This window comes from Priapulus caudatus, unplaced genomic scaffold, assembly GCF_000485595.1.
Source record: "Priapulus caudatus unplaced genomic scaffold, Priapulus_caudatus-5.0.1 Scaffold38, whole genome shotgun sequence".
NCBI lineage: Eukaryota > Metazoa > Priapulida > Priapulimorpha > Priapulimorphida > Priapulidae > Priapulus > Priapulus caudatus.
The window spans coordinates 899559-906467 of record NW_014577099.1 but is presented as its reverse complement, the minus strand read 5'-3'; the positions used below and the strand labels follow the sequence as shown (position 1 = coordinate 906467).

The 6909-nt window shown below is 41.5% G+C and overlaps 1 long non-coding RNA gene across 1 annotated transcript; it reads left to right on the top strand.

Annotated features, from left to right (window-relative positions):
* The first annotated feature begins 835 nt into the window (after positions 1 to 835).
* LOC106819329 lies at positions 836 to 5661 on the top strand. Its single transcript, XR_001395402.1, has 3 exons — positions 836 to 1245; positions 1426 to 1586; positions 4827 to 5661. It is a non-coding gene; the product is annotated as an uncharacterized LOC106819329 (long non-coding RNA).
* The last annotated feature ends 1248 nt before the right edge of the window (positions 5662 to 6909 follow it).

Genomic DNA, 6909 nt, shown 5'->3' with positions numbered 1-6909 from the left:
TGTGCGATGAAAATATATGACCTTTGCATAGCTATTGATTCATTATGTATTTATTGAAGATAACATAATGAACATAATTGACACGATCATCATATAATAAGTCCACATAATAACACATCATTTCAACTTTATTTTAACTTTACCAGCAGCCAATTCAGCATATAAAAGTTTCAAGTGCAATGCGAATATTACAGAGAAACTTTCTCGGCATGCTTGAATGTACGGCCATACCGGCTGAAGCGTTCACCTTTGCTGGTTTGTTGCTGTTCCGTGGCACCTGCTGGTTCGAGGGTGTGCATTATACACGGACAGTTCTTAAGTATTCAGCTCGTATTTCACACGTTACTTTCCTGTTACTTTACATCAACTGCTGCTGCCATGTTCATGAAGTATTCGTTCGAGACTAACGAAGTTAACATATACATTTCCCTACAATGCATCACGTCACTTATGACTTCGTTTGACACTTACCTACCCATATAACAATCATACGCGTGTATGGGGCAAGTACTACCATGTCGACATGACACCAATTGGATACGCTTGCATAATAGCACAACATCGTCATAGCACAATACCACAAACATGCATGAATGCACGACATTCCACTGTGACGTTTTCATCTGTGCAATACTACCATCAGGTCGATTGCCATGCTTCCTATAATTGTGTGCTAGTCTGCTTGTATGGTGAAAGCAATTCACATGAACGGCAACATTGCAGACACACACGCACGCGCGCGCAAATCGCACAGCAAAAAACAGCTGTATGACAAGATCAAGGCACTGACACTGGAAATCGCCTCGGGCCTCGGGACGGCCTCGGGGCAAGAGTCCATGGCTTCTAGTACCATGCAAAATGCCAATAGGACCAGTGAAGTGACCTTTAGTACCACAAACGGCCCCGTGGCCCATTTTGACGGCCTATAGCACAATGACTCAAAATTTGAGGTTCAGTTCTGTAATTTGAGGTTTAATCCTAACCCTAACCCTAATAAATCTTTCCGTGGAAATAACCACTTTCAAATTAGTTTTACATACAGTATTTCTGCAAGTAAGGTAAATTGCAAAAGCTACGTAGTGTAGTCATGGTGCATTGCTGGTTTTCCTACCGATTTTTAAGCAACTTCTAAACAAAGACACCACATCAGACTGCAAATTGCCAAGGATAAGGCCACACTGAATACCACTTGTGGAGATTTAGAGGCCCGCGCAGGAGTAGTGCTCAACCAGATGGAGATTCTGGGTAGTCACTTCCCATGGCAAATCAGAAGCACAGATCGCACGTGTTTACTGTGGCGACATATTAAATTAATGGTTTTATCATAGTAGTTTATCATAACATAATGTAATGTAATTAATCTAATACAGCGTTTTATTATTTATTATTAATTACACATTTAATTTAATAATTAATGTTTTATAGAACCAGGCCTTCCTTGGCCGTCAAACGGAGTTGGGCCAACACGCAGATGATGTGGAAGCGTCACAATGAGGAATCTTCACATCTACAAAGGGAGATGGCAGGTTTCCTGTCATTTTACAGTGACAGACTGCAGGAAACCCGTGCAGTTCTGCAGCAGAAGCGTATGTATATGCAAAATAGTTCATTTATGTCATCTCAGAGTAACATTTTACAGTGCTTTCTCAGAAATACTTCTATAATGGACAAGTTAAGAACATATACTTTTTTAACAGAATTGTCTTGGACAGACTTGTATTTCTCGTTGCCACTATCCACCGTGTTGCACTGCACTATACGTGAGGTAAACTGTTAGTTACTGCGTATTGTCAGGTGGCGCCCCCTGGTGTCGAGGAAAGACACAAAACGCTACACATGCAATGCATTCAGACAACACACGACCACATAGCTGTTTAATGAGTCAATCTGCTGGTTTAGCATGCACTACATCATATTGTAGTTGTTTCGATGCGATCATCTATGATTAGACGTTCACGCATTGAGTACATCATGTCGTCTTCCTTCCCTTTCTTATGTTGTCCATACAACAACATGATCAAATCATACGTGATGCTACATCATGTTGTCTTCCTTCGCACCTTCCTTACATGCGTATGAACGAGGCATCAAACTTGTGTCACGTACTTCCCTGAATCCCACCTTCCTTACATGCGTATGAACTTGCCATCAAACTTCTGTCACGCCCTTCACTGACATACACATTTGCCTTCATCGTTCGCATCGGCTTATGTCGCTCAACGTCAACTATCGATGTTATTGTGCTCGTTCACTTGCGTTGACGTACACTTAGTCGTACCTTGATACTCAGCTGTGCTATTCCTAGCTCTGCTTAGTATCCCTACGTACGGTAAACAAACGTGTCGCCAATTAGGCCATAATAAACATATTGTTTGTTTTCACTCACCCGACCGACGTGCCAAAAAGGGGCAAAATCACAATTTTTCTCTTCATCTTTCCCATTCTTAGTTTTGTTCACAATTATATCACTGTACATTATATAAGTCTGTAGGCAATATGTTATATGTACCAAGCAAAACAAATATTCAACATAAAAGCTATATCCACACAACGACACCCGAGCATGTAGACACCACGCTGAATTTTTAAAAACACTCCCCTCAAAAAACACAGGAAAAACCCTACCTACGTACCGAAATTTTTCAGCCTGGGTCGGGTCAGGGCAAACAACTATTTTTCCCATTGTGGCCTTAGTCCATGGGGGGACTGGCACTATTCACTTACTCTTAGCATGGGTGCCCATATGCATTTCCTTGTAAATGTCATAGGATCGCAGAAGATCGCGATGCACGATTCAAAATTTGTCGGCAACGTTGTCGCATTGATGCACTTCTACTTCGTCAACGTGCCCTTCAAACGAGACGTACAATATAAATTGGTATTAATACGAATAGAATTACTTTAACACGATCACTTACCACGGCTATAAAAATGCGAAGCAATGTCCATTTCACTCTAAACTCGTTGCCTAATTTAATGGAATCTGTACTGCAACTTTACCTATTGAAGAGGAAATCTAGGTGACAGTGTGTATCCACAAACTAGGACATCAACCATATTGCTGAACAAAAACCATAAAGCATTTACTTTCTCGCATTGAACAGTCGAGCACGTGGAGTATGGCTTTTTGTGGGTAGCTGCCTATATTCTCTAACGTTAGTAGTACATTCGATTCCATCTGTAATATCATCATCACACTGAATGGTATTAATACCATCATCATTACTGCTACTGGCTCCCTGACAGTCTGCATTTTCCTCTGTTGCAGACAGAGTGACAACTTTATGAAGTACGAAAAATGCAGAACAATTGTAATATTCTGGTAAACTGTTCGACGTATGATCGGTGTTTGCAATCAGTATGTTCTACAGCTTCAACAATTGTGATACTGCTAGAGACATTATAAGAGAGGCAGCCCCCAAACCGACGGTCAGCGACACCGCAATGGTTAGAGACTTTGTGATAAGCTCCCTCTTCCTGAGCAGTGGAGAACGACCCTCTGCCATTCTACCCCTGACGGTGGCGTCCGTGAGAACTGCTTGGGAAGAAGGACGCTTCTTCATACTGATCCAACCAAACACACGCACACACAGCCGCAATATATACGCGCCTCACTTACTTATTATGTTCTTATTATGAACTTATGTATTTAACAACTTCTTTTCTGTTTCTAACCACAAATACATATAATTCATTGTAATGCATATCACAACACACTGTCATAACCATACCTCAATTGAAAGTTGTACTACAGCTTATTGTCTCGTGCGCATTTCAATCGCTCGTGTGTCTTCATGGCGTTTAACTGCTCGCATGCAAACAGTGTATGATTCCCATCACACTTCAGACAAACTCTTGTATGCAACTGAACCCCGCCTGAAACAGGAGCGGCATGTTGCTGCTGACCACCGGATGCATAAACGCTGTAACTGCAACCCTTGCCTTGTCGCCTACTACACCGCTTCTTCTCAGCAATCTTCTGCGGTTCAGCCATGACACCATGCACCGGGTCATTAGCCTCATGAGCTGCATGTTGCAAAAAATGTGCTCTGTCATTGATGTTCGGCAGTACATCATGTCATATGCGATATAATGTATGTAATACGAAAATATACCATATTCTTGTCTTTACTAACGTTTCACCACAAATACTATAGAACAAGAATAGTACACATATGGACTTGCCTTGTTGTATGCTTTTTCAACACTGATAATGTGTCTATTCGATGCATTAGCTACATTGGTAATTATAACAATATCATTTCTGCTTAGCGATTATTTTCCGCTCGCGTCGTTTTACCCATAATGCGTTGCGCCGTTTCCCTGCGATGAACATATATCACGTATGCATAGCTATTCATTCTTCGCAGCATGCATGTGAGCTTCGCAGATCGTCGTACCAACTAAAGCTGTCACAGTCGAGCTGGTACCTTAACCGTTCGGACATGACAGATGATGAAAGCAGGCTCAGCTCGTGTGCAGTTCCACCATCACCACATCCTCCACATGTACCGGAGGTGCTGATTGGAAACGTAGATGATAGTTGTACAGATGCGACTCTGCGTACTCATCAGACTTGTGCTGCCAATAGCACAGCGGACAACACGGCAGGAATAGCGGACGACTGCGTTACTGCCGTGCTGCCAAGACAAAGGTTACCATGCTCAAAGATGCTGACCATGCAAGACATGGAGGACGAAAGATTACTAGGCCAGCTAACCAATTCTTCCATGTATCTGTAGCTGATGGGTACACTATAACGTCTACAACTCCGTCGGTGAATTTTTTAACGTGTGAAAGCATTTCCTGTTTCATTTCGTTTTTAGGTATACCTGCAACAAACAAGCGGCAGTTATCAGTACTCGGCCACACACCAAGGTACGAACCCTTACGGATTTCATAATTGCTCAATTCCTTTACTGCGGTCGAGGCATGTTCCTTGTTAGTGAACATGCAAAAAACATAGCCTCGGTTGGAACCAGTGAAATCCATGACGAACCGGAATTCATATCTTTTTCGCACCTTTTCCAGCACGGCAACGAACTCATCTTCCAAGAAGTGGCGTGGAATTTTACCCATGAATACTTGACATCCACGCGGCGGGGGTGCTCCGTCGCAAACAGGCGGAGGTCGACCATACTTTCTTGGCCCATTCTCTTGAACTATTGCAAATGCAGTTCTGTTCATTACATGTAATAGGGCAGCTTGCTTTTTGACATTAGTAGTAGTACGTTCTGCAGCCGGCATGGCTTCATCTTGTAAGTATAAATGATCCATAGTCATTCTCGTGGCCGATATAACGCAGCGCACGCGTATAGTGCACTTTCCTTGTTCGTGTTTGCTAGATCGGTGCGTCATTGCCGCGTTACCAGGCAATTACGCCATGTGATCACGAGCTTTGCTCATGGTAGTATCATGACAATATTACCACGCAAATTAAAAAGCGTGCTAATGTATCTACTCGTGATAGATGGGATAACATGCGAGTAATGTTGAAAGCTACAGCAAAAAAGGTTCTTTCCACCACCAATGCTCAGAATAACCTCCATGTCTCAAATGATAAAGATGTAGTTGGTCCCGATCACACACTTAGTCGAATTAGTAATCAATTGAAGTATGTTGATAAATGTTAAATTAAATTACATATGAAGTCACAAGATGACATACCCCTTCTTTCCTCTGATTGGAGAAATACGGAAGTTGTTAGAACGTTTAAACGAATCTGTACTCTTTTTTCAACGTAGGGATGAAACACTCAATCGTAATTATCATATAATTTTGTCAGATCTCCGTTCCCTGGAACAATTATCTAAATTTGGTCAATCTGTCATAGGCATCGATGTCAAACATGACTTTAATTCTTGGAAATTTAAAACTGCATTTGTAACCTTTGCAGATAGCAAAACTGAGACGTGTTGCAGCTGCATCAATACTCATGCAATACTCACTCACACTACCCTCCAATTAGTTCTATCAAATACACCATGCCACAATGAAAATTGTCACCATCCGTCGGAATTTTATACTTTTAATGACGGTAATGGAATGTTCCGCACCTTGATCCTCGCCATGTTTGCTGCCTACATTAATGCATGCGTCATGTTCGCCTTCATTTAATTCACACACAAAATATCCAATAGACGCAACATAAACATCTCTCTGATCTCCAATTCAAACTGAATCACTGGGCACGATTGAAGATCCAGGTAGTGTCGTGCAGAAGAAGGAATGCCTTGATGTTTCCAACCTCTACGTTAATTCCTAGCTCTTCCGTAACCATGCTCCCCTTCTCATACACTTGCTTCTAGGTGTCAAGTACACAAACAACGATGTGACACCAAATATGTATGTCAGGCATGTAACATACGGATGTGTCCCTCTGTTTCATGTTTCGGTCGGTGGCACTACCAGAAAGAGTATGTTTACGATGACCCAAATAAGCAGGGAAAACCTGCTGTACGTAAAAGAAAGATACAAAACCAGGTTATAACTGAACTGTATTGAAAAACACCTTTGAAATGATGAAATGTTATGGACTTTCAAAGTTTTTCTATGGGGCACGATTTCAATGCGATAAATTTGGGTGAGATTGGTTTATGACCCCGAAATAATGGGGGTCAATAAAATAATCAAAAAAATTCCTTTAGGGCTTATTGAAAAAATTATGCTAAAATATGGATCTCTAGCTTTTTCCATGTAGATGCAGGAAGCTTGTTTCTATCACTACTAGTTTTGGAGTAATGCTCATTTGAATATTTTCCGTCCTCGTAATTAGTTAAGACAATATAAATGCTTGGGAAACTAGGCACTTTACAGGGCAAAACGGCTGGGAACCATAGGGTGGGCAAAGGATTTAAAGTAACACACTTGCTGGTTTCATTCTTTTCTCCCAGCATGCATGTATAATGT